Source organism: Aotus nancymaae, unplaced genomic scaffold, assembly GCF_030222135.1.
Source record: "Aotus nancymaae isolate 86718 unplaced genomic scaffold, 86718_ANA_hifiasm-v0.15.2.pri h1tg000003l, whole genome shotgun sequence".
In the NCBI taxonomy this organism is placed as follows: domain Eukaryota; kingdom Metazoa; phylum Chordata; class Mammalia; order Primates; family Aotidae; genus Aotus; species Aotus nancymaae.
The window spans coordinates 24,316,809-24,332,006 of NW_026988414.1; the positions used below are offsets into that span (position 1 = coordinate 24,316,809).

The window sequence follows — 15,198 nt, forward strand, 5'->3', positions numbered from 1 at the left end:
ACACAGCACTAAGAGGGGCAGTCGCTTGGATCTATCTGAGCCCTCATTTCTTTATCTGTAAAATAGGGCTTTATCCACTACTGTTGTAGAGTTGTTTTGAGGATTAATTCAGAGAAGACATGCTTAGTATTGCAAATTACCCGCCATTTATTTATTTATTTATTTAAAGATGGAGTTTCGATCTTGTTGCCCAGGCTGGAGTGCAATGGCACAATCTTAGCTCACTGCAGCCTCTGCCTCCAGGATTCAAGTGATTCTCCTGCCTCAGCCCCCCGAGTAGCTGGGATTACAGGAAGACACCACCATGCCCGGCTAATTTTATATTTTTAGTAGAGATGGAGTTTCTCCATATTGGTCAGGCTGGTCTCAAATTCCTGACCTCAGGTTACCTTCCTTTTAATTAAAAGTGTTCACAGCAATGAAAACCAGGCAACTGACCCATCAGAAGCTACACCGTTAGAAACCATGGGAGGAGGTACACAGTGGGTTGTCGTTAGTACCGACAGTGCATTCTTTTCAGCACTACAGAAATTGGACAAAATAAGATGAAAAGAGAGTCTTGGCCCAAAGGCAGGAAAATACAATGGTCTTTATCTGCTAGTTATACAAACCAGCTGTTTAGGTTGAAAAGATTGTTCAATCACTAAATGTAATACATGAGTGATGGAAAAAAGTAATGAGCTTTTGGTTTTTAACATCTATACTGTCCTAGAATTGTGGTAGGATATTCTTTTCTTTTTTGAGATGGGGTCTCGCTATGTTGGTCTTGAACACATGGTCTCAAGTGATTCTCCTGCCTCACCCTCCCAAAATGCTAGGATTACAGGTGTGATGCACCATGCTTGGTATAATTTTTTTTTAAAATCAAGGAATATGAACACCACTGATGGGACTTAAGGCGATTTCATGTGGCACATAGGGTAATATTTATTATTTTAATTGTTATGCATTTATTATGTTATGCTTAATAAAACATTGAGCTAGCATATCCAAACTGCGATATTACACATATTATTATTAAATATGTTTGAAAGTTTCTTTTTTGAGACGGAGTCTCACTTTGTCACCCAGGCTGGAGTGCAATGGCTCGATCTCAGCTCACTGCAACATCCGCCTCCTGAGTTCAAGCAATTCTCCTGCCTCAGCCTCCTGAGTAGCTGGGACTACAGGCACATGCCACCATGCCCGGCTATTTTTTTTTTTTTTTTTTTTAGTAGAGATGGGATTTTACTGTGTTAGCCAGGATGGTCTTGATCTCCTGACCTCATGATCCGCCCGCCTCGGCCTCCCAAAGTGCTGGGATTGTAGGCGTGAGCCACCACGCCTGGCTAAAGTTTCAAAATATTTTTTAAATGAGTGGATTTAAAGAAAAATATTATCATAATATGACTAGTCAACATGTCTGTGCCAAAAAACTGAACATAGTTCCAGGATCACTGAAGTTGTAGAAAAGACAGCTTTAACATGTGGGGCTTGAGCAACTATTTTTTTAATATTTGTTTGAGACAGAGTTTCGCTCTTGTTGCCCAGGCTGGAGTGCAATGCTGCAATCTCAGCTCACTGCAACCTCCACCTCCCGGGTTCAAGCAATTCTCCTGTCTCGCCTCTGGAGAAACTGGGATTACAGGCATGCGCCACCATGCTCGGCTAATTTTTTGTATTTTTAGTAAAGATGGGGTTTCTCCATGTTGGTCAGGCTGGTCTTGAACTCCCAACCTCAGGTGATCCATCCGCCTCAGCCTCCCAAAGTGCTGAGATTTCAGGCGTGAGCCACTGCGCCCAGCTTGAGCAACTATTTGATTTAGGAGAAGTTGTGACACTGGCCCCCTCAAATGTGTTTTCCAAAGATTTACTTATTGTACCTACACCCTCTGTGCTGCCCCCCTGGATTTTATCCTGGTCCAACCACATACCCTATACTCTCCTATCTCCGTGGCTTGTTTGTGCTGTTTTGCCTGGACACACTGCCTCTTCTGTATCTGCCAGGCGCACCTCGAGCAGAACCAATGCCCTGTGCTTCTGGGCTCCTAGGCATCCTTACACACCCCTCTTACTGGTATCACACTTGGCACCTTGCATTACAATTTCTTTCAGGGTTTGTCTCCTAGCCAATGTCTGTTTTTTTCTCTGTGCCCTGAGTTCCGGAGATCAAGACCATCCTGGCCAACATGGTGAATCTCCGTCTCTACTAAAAATACGAAAAAATTAGCTGGGCATGGTGGCACGTGCCTGTAGTCCCAGCTAGTCGGGAAGCTGAGGCAGGAGAATCGCTTGAACCCAGGAGGCGGAGGTTGCAGTGAGCCAAGATCATGCCACTGCACTCCAGCCTGGGTGACAGAACAAGACTCTGTTTCCAAAAAAAAAAAAAGAAAAAAAAAAAAATCATGGTGACCATATTAGAGTTAGAAATACAAGGGCACAAATGCTTGTCTTAATCATTTATCAGCACTCAGAGGTCACAAAGAGAACATGTCTTTCCTCTTCCCACTACTCTCCTTAGAAACCCTAACTAGGGCCGGGCGCGGTGGCACGTGCCTGTAGTCCCAGCTACTCGGGAGGCTGAGGTGGGAGGATCGCTTGAGCCCAGAAGATCTGGGCTGTAGTGCACTATGCCGATCGGGTGTCCGCACTAAGCTCGGTATCAATACGGTGACCTCCCGGGAGCGGGGGACCACCAGGTTGCCTAAGGCGGGGTAAACCGGTCCAGGTCAGAAACGGAGCAGGTCAAAACTCCCGTGCTGATCAGTAGTTGGATCATGCCTGTGAATAGCCACTGCATTCCAGCCTGGGTAACATAGCAAGACCCCATCTCTAAAAAAAAAAAAAAAAAAAAGAAAAAGAAAAAGAAAAAAAAAAAGAAACCATAACTAGGTTAGTTTTCCCTATGACAAGCTTTGCTATACTGTGTAGCCTCCCTCAGAGCAGTGATTGCAGTCTGGTTTTACTTTTATGATTATTTGATTAATGTCTTTCTTCTGGCAATAGACTACAAGCTCCTTGTGAGGGGGAATCACATCTATCTTTTTTTTTTTCTTTTGAGATGTAGTTTGGCTCTTGTTGCCCAGGCTGGAGTGCAGTGGCACAATCTCGGCTCACTGCAACCTCTGCCTCCTGGGTTCAAGCGATTCTCCTGCCTCAGCCTCCCAAGTAGCTGGGATTACAGGCATGCACCATCACGCCTGGCTAATTTTGTATTTTTTAGTAGAGATGGGGTTTCTCCGTGTTAATCAGGCTGGTCTCAAACTCCCGACCTCAGGTGATCAGCCCACCTTGGCCTCCCAAAGTGTTGGCATTACAGGGGTGAGCCACCACGCCCGGCCAGATCTCATCTATCTTTGTTCGCCATTGGTGTTCCCAATGCCCAACCCTGAGCCAGACACATAGCTGGTGCACCCCAAATATCACACACACACACATACACACACCCCAGAGTTGGTCTTCCAGCTCTTACATTATTGTAGAGATAATTGCAGGTACAGATGGTTGACACAGAGACCAGTGTAAACTTTCCTGTTTGTTTTTCAGGTGGATTACAGTGGAAACACGATGTTGGCCAACTAGAAGGGGAGAAATTCAAAATGGTAAACGGAGTACTGTCACTTACAGGGCTCTCTGAAGACTTGACAAACAACACAGAGCCAAAATAAATTTTTAAGAAGGATATCCCAGCAAAGCCGTATTGACTGTGTCCTTTCAAGAATTTTCCCAACCATTAAGAAGAAAACTTTTAAGGACTGAAACTTGAAGGGGACTGAGGTAACCAGGGAATATATTATATATGCTGACAGCTTCTTAGAACTGGGAGAACTCTGAGACAATAAAAACAAAGGAGAAAGAATTGGTGTTATACTAAAATAAAGGCAAAGCCACTTTAAGAACTCCTTTTGTTGAAGCAGACAACAGTTTCTGTTTTTGTTTTTGTTTTTTCAGGATCAAAACTACTTTATGAGCTCAATTTTCAGCAGAGTTGCAAGAAGAGCTAAGGAGATAGAATGTCCCAGCCTTGAGAGCCAGTTGGCCACTGCTCTTTATATTTCCAATGTGAGAATATTTAGGCTGGGACAGGTGCAGTGGCTGATGCCTGTAATCCCGACACTTTGGGGGGCTGAGATAGAAGGATTGCTTGAGTCCAGGGGAAAAAAATTAATAGAATTTCTAGGTAGAAGCCTTCCATCCAAAATAAGAACTAACTTAGCCATCCAGATGAATCCTGACACTTTTGAGCACAAAGACTTGCTTCTCTTCCTCCTCTCGCCACAGATGAAGAGCCCTGCCTTTACGGGCTATGTCACGATCATACCTTCAGGAAGGTCCAGAGCTGAGATTAAGTATCCCCCACCTGTCCTGTGTCTAGGTGTGACAGTCAACACCTTTTATATGTTGGGTCCAAGTACACGAGCGACAATCTTTCTTTTTTGAGATAGTCTTGCTCTGTCACCAAGGCTGGAGAGCAGTGGTGTGATCTTGGCTCACTGCAACCTCCACTTCCTGGGTTTGAGCAATTCTCCTGCTGCAGCCTCCCGAGGAGCTGGGATTATAGGCGTCCACCACCAGGCCCAGCTAATGTTTGTATTTTTAGTAGAGATGGGGTTTCACCATGTTGGCCAGGCTGGTCTAGAGACCTGGTCAGGCTGGTCAGGATACCTCAGGTGATCCACCCACCTCTGCCTCCCAAAGTGCTATGATTACAGGCATCAGCCACTGCACCCTGCCAAGAGTGACAATCTTTTTTTTTTTTTCATCAAAGTCCACAAGTTAGAAAGAGACAATCTTAACAGTGGATTGGATTTGTGTATGAGAGCCTCAATCTATTCTGCACACCATGTCTCTATTGTGAAGTCACAGCCTCAAAGCGGTACTTAATCTTTGTCTGAGAGTCACCAACCCACCTGTGGACTTTAACCACACATGAAAGTCAATTTTTCGGCCGGGTGCGGTGGCTCACGGCTGTAATCTCAGCACTTTGGGAGACCAAGGTGGGTAGATCACAAGAGCAGGAGTTCAAGACCGCCTAGCCAACATAGTAAAAACCCGTCTCTACTAAAAATACAAAAATTAGCCAGGTGTGGTGGCACACACCTGTAGCCCCAGGTACTCAGAAGGCTGAGTCAGGAGAATCACTTGAACCTGGGAGGCAAAGGTTGCAGTGAGCCGAGATCACCCTGATACACTCCAGCCTGGGTGAAAGAATGAGATTCAGAAAAAAAAAAGAAAGAAAGAAAGTCAGTTTTCAACTTTCATCTGTCTTCGTGTAGAAAATTCAGAACCTTAAAAGGTTTTTTTTTTTTTAATTTTTAAAGAAGAGATTTCACCATGTTGGTCAGGCTGGTCTTGAACTCCTGACCTCAGGTGATCCACCCACCTCGGCCTCCCAAAGTGCTAGGGTTACAGGCATGAGCCACTGCGCCCGGCCTATTTTTTTTTTTTTTTTTTTTTTAAATAAAGACGGGTTTCACCATGTTGGTCAGGCTGGTCTTGAACTCCCGACCTCAGGTGATCTGCCCACCTTAGCCTCCAAAGTGCTTGGATTACAGGCGTGAGCCACCACACCCGGCCCCTCAACAGGTTCTGAACAGAGCAGACAGTGGACCCACGCTCCAAAGTGTGTGGGAGCCAAGTCCAGACTAGAGCTCAGGCCTTCCCTGTCTAGCCTGCTCTGTGGCTAGACAAGACCAAACGTTAAGCCACTACCGCCCCACAACCAGGATGCCAGGCAAAGCTGACTGGCTGCAAGCTTTGCCCTCCGATCAGCCATTTTCACTCCACGTACACTCCTCTGTGGTTTATTATATCTTAGTGGCTTTTCTATCCCCACAGGCATTCCTGAGATATCTGCGAATAGCAGCGACTTGGAAAACAAGTAGCGAGTCTGTTGGTACTATCTTAAATATTAACTGGTTTACAGGCAACCTAAACTGATGTGTCACATAGGTCTTGAACACCAAGACAAGAGTATTCTGGCTGGCCCCAAGCTCTTTGAGGGTAAGAACTATGTCTGATTTATTGGTGAGAACCTAGTGCCAAGGTTCATGTCTGGCTTACAGTAGGATAACAAAATAGGAGGCAGTCCGAAAATCACACAAAATTTGAAATTGAAGCCAGGGAGAACTGGGTGAGCATCCTTAAGCAGAAGCTTACAAAGTAACCTAACCTCTATGGGCCTCAATTATTGTCATATAAAATAATACAGGCCAGGTGCAGTGGCTCACACCTGAAATCCCAGCACTTTAGGAGGCCTAAGCAGGAGGACTGCTTGAAACTAGGAGTTTGAGACTAGCCTGGGAAACAAAGCGAGACTCCGTCTTTACTAAAAATTTAAAACATTAGGCCAGGTGCAGTAGCTCACGTCTGTAATTCCAGAACTTTGGGATGCTGACGCAGGCGGATCACAAGGTCAGGAGTTCCAGACCAGCCTGGCCAATACGGTGAAACTTTGTCTCTGTTAAAAATACAAAAATTAGCCAGTTGTGGTGGCAGGTGCCTGTAGTCCCAGCTATTCAGGAGGCTGAGGGAAGAGAATCTTTTGAACCCAGGAGGCAGAGGTTGCAGTGAGCTGAGATCTCACCGCTGTACTCCAGCCTGGGCAACAGAGCGAGACTCTGCCTTAAAAAAAAAAAAAAAATTGAAAAATTAGCCAGGCATGGTGGCATGTGCCTGTAGTCCCAGCTACTTGGGAGGCTGAGGTGGGGGGATCGCTTGAGTCCAAGAGTTTGAAGTTACAATGAGCAATGATTGTGCCCACTTTGCTTCAGCCTGGACAACAAAGCAAGATCCTGCCTCTTAAAATGAATAGGCCGGGCACAGTGGCTCATGCCTGCAATCTCAGTGCTTTGGAAGGCCAAAGCGGGCGGATCACAAGGTCAGGAGTTCGACACCAGCCTGACCAAGAGGGTGAAACCCCATCTCTACTAAAAAATACAAAAATTAGCCGGGTGTAGTGCTGGGCACCTGTAGTCCCAGCTACTCGGGAGGCTGAGGTAGGGAGAATTGCTTGAACCCGGGAGGCAGAGGTGGTGAGCCAAAATTGCACCACAGCACTCCAACCTGGGCAATAGATCGAGACTCCATCTCAAAAAAATTAATTAATTAATTAAATTAAATAATACAAATACCACCTACCTTATAGAATTGCCATAAGAACAGAATGAGATAACGATGTATATGGAGCACCAGGCAAAGTCATAGCCCTGACAATAACTGTGTCCTCCATCAATGTTGCTGGCAACGAAAGGATGAAGCCAAAGTCAGATTGGTTCTTATCTAGCGGACAAGCAAGAAATAAAGAAAAAGGCCAGGTGCGGCCGGGCGTGGTGGCTCACACCTGTAATCTCAGCAGTTTGGGAGGCCGAGGCAGGCGGATCACCTGAGGTCAGGAGTTCAAGACCAGCCTGGCCAACATGGTGAAACCCTGTCTTACAAAAAAAAAAAAAAAGAAAGAAAAAGGCTAGGTGCAGTGGCACGTGCCTATAGCGTCCCAGCTACTTGGGAGGCTGAGGCTGGAGGATCACTTGAATCCAGGAGTTATGGGCTGTAGTGCACTACGCCGATCGGGTGTCTGCACTAAGTTCGACATCAACATGGTGACCTCCCGGGAGCGCGGGACCACCAGGTTGCCTAAGGAGGGGCGAACCGGTCCAGGTTGGAAACAGAGCAGGTCAAAACTCCCGTGCTGATTAGTAGTGGGACCGTGCCTGTGAATAGCCACTGCACTCCAGCCTGGGCAACATAGCGAGACCCTGTCTCAAAAAAAAATAATAAAAATAAAAAATAAAATAAAGAAATAAAGAAAAAGAAGGGTTGGGCATGGTGGCTCACGTCTGTAATCCCAGCACTTTGGGAGGCCGAGGTGGGTGGATCAGCTGAGGTCAGGCGTTTGAGACCATACTGGACAACATGGTGAAACCCCATCTCCAAAAAGAAATAAAAAATGAAAAAATAAAAAAATAAAAATAAAAGAAATAAAGAAAAAGAAGCAACAAATGCAATTACCCAGCCTGTGAGTAGTCAGTGTTTCTTTTGGTATTTGTTGTCTGAACTTAGAGCCTTGTTTTAAAGCTGGTCCTGCCTCATCTCCCAGCTTTTGCTTCATCTCCCAGTGAAGTCATAACGTTGGGCTGACTCCGTCTATTGACAGAGAGCCTGTGAGTCACAAATTCAACAGGATGACTTTGCTGCAGGGTGATTGACTGGAAAATGTTCCCTCATCTGAAAAATCTTTTTTTTTAAGCAAATGGACATGCTTATTTTTGCAACATGGAGTGCAGGCTTTTTATTTATTTGATATTGGTCTCACGACATTCTAGTTGGCCAAGGGAGGGCTCACGATACTCATGTTTTGCCTTGTGAAGTGATATGTACTTCTCCCCTCCCTCCCCTTCTCCTTTCCTGCTATTATATCTAAAACAAACAGTCCCAGCACAATAGTTAAATTGCACTTGAATTTGGTGTTTACTTGACATTTACACACTGGCCATGCTGGACAGCTCAGTCATTCCAGAACAAGGCCCAGCCAGCAAGGATTGTGTTCTACTTGTGCTCAAGCCTGAGCAGGACAAGATCCTGAGACAGCTAGACAGTGTCTTGAGAAAGTGTTTTTACTGACTCTTATGCCTAAATTACTCTTACATCTGAGTTAGTGTATGTTAGAGAAAGGAGGGTATCAGAATGTCTTCAGTCTTGACAGAAAAATCTCTCCCTTACCCACGTGGGGCAGACTGGTGATACTGATACCACTCTGCCTCTTTTTTTTTTTTGAGACAGAGTCTCTCTCTGTCACCCAGGATGGAGTACAGTGGTGCAATCTCGGCTCACTGCAACCTTTGCCTCCTGGGGTCAAGCGATTCTCCTGCCTCAGCCTCCTGAGTAGCTGGGATTACAGGTATGTGCCACTGTGCATGGCTAATTTTTGTATTTTTAGTAGAAACGGGGTTACACCATGCTGGCCAGGATGGTCGCAAACTCCTGACCTCATGATCCACCCTCCTTGGCCTCCCAAAGTGCTGGGATTAGAGGCGTGAGCCACCGCGCACCCAGCCTCACTCTGTCTCTTCTATTTTTTTTTGAGACAGAGTCCCACTCTGTCACCCAGGCTGGAGTGCAGCGGTGCGATCTTAGCTTACTGCCACCTCCCCCTCCCAGGTTCAAGCGATTCTCCTGCCTCAGCCTCCTGAGTAGCTGGGATTACAGCCACATGCCACTACGCCCTGCTAATTTTTTTTTTTTTTTTTGACAGTTTTTACATTGTGACCAGCTAATTTTTTTATTTTTAGTAGAGATGAGGTTTCACCATATTGGTCAGGCTGGTCTCAAACTCCTGACCTTGTGATCTGTCCACCTTGGCCTCCCAAAGTGCTGGGATTATAGGTGTGAGCCACCACACCCAGCTCTGCCTCTTCTTAAATCCAACTTGAACACTGCCCAGTGCTAAATCTCCTGAGGACTGGATAGAGAGTACTAATTTGATCAATTTCATCTCCCCTTCTTTCCTTTCCTCCTCCAGATAATGGAATTAATAATACTTACTTTAGGCCTGGCACAGTGAATCATGCCTGTAATCTCAACACTTTGGGAGGCTGAGGTAGGATTGCTTGAGGCCAGGAGTTTGGGACCAGCCTGGGCAACACTGTGAGATCTCATCTCTACAAAAAGTTTCTTAAAATTAGTCGGGCTTAGTGGTGGCTTCCTGAAGTCCTAGTTGCTCAGAAAGCTGAAGGCAGAGGATCGCCTGAGCCCAGGTGTTTGAAGCTGCAGTGAGCTATGATCATGCCACTGCACTCCAGCCTGCACAACAGAATGAGACCTTGACTCTAAACATTAATAAAATAATAATAATACCTACTTTGCAGGATTCTTTTGGGTATAACATATGCAAAGTATATAGGGAAGTTTCAGGCTTTTTAAAAGTTCTTTTAAAATGTTGGTTCTCAGATGGGCATGGTGGCTCACGCCTCTAATCCCAGCAATTTGGGAGGCCAAGGCGAGTGGATCACCTGAGGTCAGGAGTTCGAGACCATCCTGGCCAACATGGTGAAACCCTGTCTTTTATTTTAAAAAATTAAAAAAAAAAAAAAATGTTGGTTCTCATCCTCTTCTGAGGCCCATGCTTCTGGTTTCAAAAGGTAGATGGGCTCATAAAAGTGAAGGCCAGGCACAGTGGCTCACGCCTGTAATCCCAGCACTTTGGGAGGCAGAGGTGGGTGGATCACCTGAGGTTAGGAGTTCTAGACCAGTGTGGGCAACATAGTGAGAACTCATCTCTACAAAAAGTAATGAACCAGATGTGATGGCAACATCCTGGGTTCCCAGCTACTCAAGAGACTGAGGTGGGAGGATCACTTAAGCCCAGGAGGAAGAGGCTGCAGTGAGCCGTGAGAATGCCACTACAGTCCAAACCCGGCAACAAAGCAAGGCTCTATGTCAATAAATAAATAAATAAAATTGTATTATCTTTACATATGCATGAAAAATGTGAAGATTTATACAACAAACGGAACTGTGATCATATCTGGGGAGGCAGGCTTTGGAGTTTATTTAAAATACACATTGGTGCTCGCTTCAGCAGCACATATACTAAAATGGGAATGAAACAGAGAAGATTAGCACGACCCCTGCGCAAGAATGACACGCAAATTCATGAAGCGTTCCATATATAAAAAATTCTATCTATTAAAAAAAAAACACATTGATTTATACATATTGATTTATTTTTTAAAAATAAGCATGTATGAATTTTTGAAACCAGAAAAAAAAATTACCTTTAAAAAATGAAATAATAGGCCAGGTGCGGTGGCTCATGCCCGTAATCCTGGAACTTTGAGAGGCCAAGGTGGGGTGGATCATATGAACTCAGGAGTTCGAGACTCAACATATAGTGAAACCCCATCTCTGTTAAAAACTACAAAAATTAGCTGGGTGTGGTGGCACACGCCTGTAGTCTCAGATAGTTTGGAAGCTGAGGCAGGAGAATCACATGAACCTAGAAGGCAGAGGTTGCAGTGAGCCAAGATCATGCCACTGCACTGCAGCCTGGGCGACAGAGTGAGACTCTGTCTCAAAATAATAATAATAATAATAAAATTAAATTAACATCAAAAAGAAAAAGAAAATAAGTCATACAACTGTGATATATCAGTCTTTAAAATGTACACATGAAAACAGTAGGTCAGGCATCGTCTCTGCCCCCCGAAGCCTGCATTCTAGCAGCAATGGCAGCACCAACCTCAGAGAAGTAATGTGAAGACAAGTGACTTAATGCATAAAAGTACTTATCACAATTACCAGGGATAGCATCTGAGAGTGGTGATGTGAATTAATTTGAAGGCCCTGCTCCGTCCTTTTCCTGGAGGGAGAACCCAGCAGATCCTTTCAGTATCCTTCTAGGAAAGACAAGGTTAGAACTTTGCTAACACTCAATGACTATATAATCCTTTTTTTTTTTTTTTTTTTTTTTTTTTGAGACAGAGTCTCGCACTGTCTCCTCAGCCTCCCAAGTAGCTGGGATTATAGGCGCCCACCATCACGCCCAGCTGATTTTTTAGTAGAGATGGGGTTTCACCATGTTGGCCAGGCTGGTCTCAAACTCCAGACCTTGTGATCTGCCTGCCTCTGCCTCCCAAAGTGCTGGGATTACAGGGATGAGCCACCACATTCAGCTATATAATTCTTCAATGTTAAATTTGACTTTGAAATTCTCTTTTGTCCAACCTAACTCATACTGGCTTATGAAGGGTAAAGGTCACTGTCTTTGTAGATTTGACACAGCCACAAAAGCCCTTTGCAAGTCGTGGAGTAAACCTAGGAAGTGAGATTTCCAAGTTAATATATACCTTGCCTACTTAAAACAGTGTCTTTGTGAGATTTTAGGTGAGGCTGGTCTTTGGTTGTGCATCTGTAGTGACACTGAAATATTTGGGGGAAAGTAAATACTGTGACAAAGCATTTCGGTCTTCAAACCAAGATACTATATCATCTTCCAGTGCTGAATACTGCAGGACCAATTTGAAGTTATCAAAGAGGACTTAACTATGTAAGGTTTCACTGGTAGAAGGGAGATACTACATTAATGCCAATATCTCACTTAATGCTCACACTGCCTTATGAGGCAGATACATTCATAGACCCATATTTTTTTTTTTTTGAGACAGAATCTCCCTCTGCCACCAAACTGGAGTACAGAGGTGCGATCTCAGCTCACTACAACCTCCACTTCCCAGGTTCAAGCGACTCTCCTCCCTCAGCCTCCCAAGTAGCTGGGACTACAGTGCGTGCCACCACATCCAGCTAATTTCTGTATTTTTAGTAAAGACAGGGTTTCACCAGGTTGGCCAGGATGGTCCCGATCTCTTGACCTCATGATCCGCTCACCTCAGCCTCCCAAACTGCTGGGATTATAGGCGTGAGCCACCACAACCGGCCTTGTAGACCCATTTTACAGACAAGGAAAGTACAGTTCAACTAGATGATGTAGCTTGCCCAAGGTCACCTGGCTAGTAAGATGCAACAAAGCACCTGGAGTCCAAACCCTTGTGTGGCAGATCCCACCTATGCCCCCAGAGTCTCTGCACTACCCATTCCCTGTCATTTCTTATCCTCCCAGAGCCCAGTGAATTCTGTCAAGTTATCCTCCTTGAGTTGTGCCAAGACGGCTCCAAGAATTAAAGTCAAACAATGACACTCTAATCTGCACTCCGATAGACCAAAGATACTGTCTTGTCTTTAAAGAAACCCAGATGGGCTTCTTTTTAAATGGAAAATTGAGTCAAACATCAGAACACTGAAATTCAACACTTTGCTCTGAAAACTTTGTTGGGTAAACGTAGCAACCAGAACAATTCAGCAAAAACTGATACCACAGGCCAAGTTCACTCCTTGAACAGATTACCTTTTTAACTATCTATTATGGTGCTGGGAATTCTTCTGAGATCAGGTAACTATTCCAGGCACTTTCCCCCTTTAAATTCTTAGCTTCTGGTCATCCCTGGATATAAGTTTGTGTCTAGATTTGAATTTGAAATAAGGCATCACACACTGTATGAGATATTTAGTTGCTGCCAAAAAATTCGTTTGGCTTTTTTTTTTTTTTAACATTGGCACTCCTGCCCACCAGGACATTAAAATTGATTAGTAAATACAATGTTTGTGAAAAAAACCCAACCACAGGGTAATCAAATGTATTGTTAATTTTTTTTTTTAATCATTTCCCTGGCTCAAAGTACATAACTTCAAATTGGCAAAAATAAGCTCCCCTCTTGTCCGGCCCACAAACTGAGAAGAAAATTAAACACAGAATTGTTTCTTGTTTGCATTTCTCAGGGTGTGAAGCATTCATTTTTATACCTTCAACATTCCTACACTTTCCATAAAACGAAAATGTTACCTCCAATCCAATCTAAACCTAGGGACTTTGTTTTCCTCAGAAGAATGACATTGTCTTAGTCTAAAAATCTGAGGTGCTGAGGCTTTTAAATAAAGGAGGCAGAATCTTGGTTCTCTTTTCAGAGTTAATTCTCCCCCAAGGGAAGCAGGGAAAACTCTGTGAACCAAGTAGAGAAGAAAATTCCAGCAACAGGTTTTTCTCTGCCCTCTGCCTTCTTTGATGGTTCATTTAAATATTTATATTTTATTTAAATTTAAATATATTTAAATATAAAATTCAAATGCATTTAAATACATTTAAATTTAAAATTTAAATATTATTAAAATTTGCTAGTTCATTTACTTTTAAATGTGTTTCAAATGCATATAGTATTGGAGTCACTCTATATGAAGACGGTAAATGCTAGCCCATAATTTCTTTTGTTAAGGGAAATATTACTGAGATGCACCTCACTCAAAAAATATTTCTGCTGAGCGTGGTGGCTCACGCCTGTAATCCTGGCACTTTGGGAGGCTGAGGTGGGCGGATCACCTGAGGTCAGGAGTTTCAGACCAGCCTGATCAATATGGTGAAAGCCGATCTTTATAAAAAAAAAAATTAAAAAATAAAATTTCTTTTTTTTTTGAGGCAGAGTCTTGCTCTGTCACCCAGGCTGGAGTGCAGTGGTGCGATCTCACTGCAACCCCTGCCTCCAAGGTTCAAGCGATTCTCTTGCCTCAGCTTCCCAAGTAGCTGGGACTACAAGCATGCACCACCATGCCCAGCTAATTTTTGTATTTTTTAGTAGAGATGGGGTTTCACTATATGTTGGCCAGGCTGGTCTCGAACTCCTGAGCTTATGTGATCCGCCCGCCTCGGCCTTCCAAAGTGCTGGGATTACAGGCGTGAGACATTAAAAAATATTTCCCTCAACTTAAACACACATTTAAAAATAAGCAACCTAAAAAGAGGGATCTTTTTTATCCTTTTTAATATCCCAGAACAAGCTAAGGACACCGAAAAGCTGGATTTAACATATTGCAGTCAGAATACTTCAAAAGTCTTAAAGATAATCTCATTAATTTCAGATTTTCTTTTTAAATAGCTTAAAGGATGTATTGCGCCTAAGTTTTTTGAGCTAAGAATATAACTTAAGTGATCAAACCTAAGGGTTCACGAAAAAGATTGTAATGAAATTTCTGAGAATTGATTTTTAAATGTCTGTGATTCATTTTCTGCTCTAAAACTTCAACACTTAAGGTTTGGGTTTTGAAAGGCAATGAATTTGGCTGCAGAAAAGAGTGGACTCTTTCTCCATTTGGTTTTGGTTTGGATTTTGGTTATTTTTGTTTGTGTTTTCAAGTTTGTTTTATTACAATGCCTCGTCCAGTGCTGTTCTCTTACTTTGTCCAACTGTTTTGAGAGTACAGAGTTATGAAGGATTTTATTTCCTTCATAACTTTCTTTTAAAAGTTCTCCTTCATAAAACTTTTCAAAGAAAGACAAAATGGTGAAGAAAGAGAAGGGATGGAAAATGAAGTACCAAATCAGTGACCTCTAGACTAGAGAGAAAGGCTATTGACAAAGACCGGCTCCCCCCATTCCCTGCCCCCAGCCCATTAATAGTTTGCCAAGTCAGTTTTGCTCCCTTCATTCATTCTACAATTACTGGTCCCTGGGCATTTGTCCTGAAGATGCCACAGGGGAATAGGGGTTACAAACAAGGAAGCAGATCATGCAAGTCCACTGGGTAAACATCATAGCAGTCATCACACAGCTTTGTTAGGGCTCAGAGAAAAAAGGACTGGCTTAAAAGGGAACTCATAGACCAAGGAACAATTAAG

The 15,198-nt window shown here is 43.7% G+C and overlaps 1 non-coding gene across 1 annotated transcript; it reads left to right on the forward strand.

The window, feature by feature from the left end:
* Window positions 1-10,545: 10,545 nt before the first annotated feature.
* LOC135277293 (U6 spliceosomal RNA) lies at window positions 10,546-10,652 on the forward strand. Its single transcript, XR_010344920.1, has one exon. It is a non-coding gene; the product is annotated as a U6 spliceosomal RNA (small nuclear RNA).
* Window positions 10,653-15,198: the final 4,546 nt, after the last annotated feature.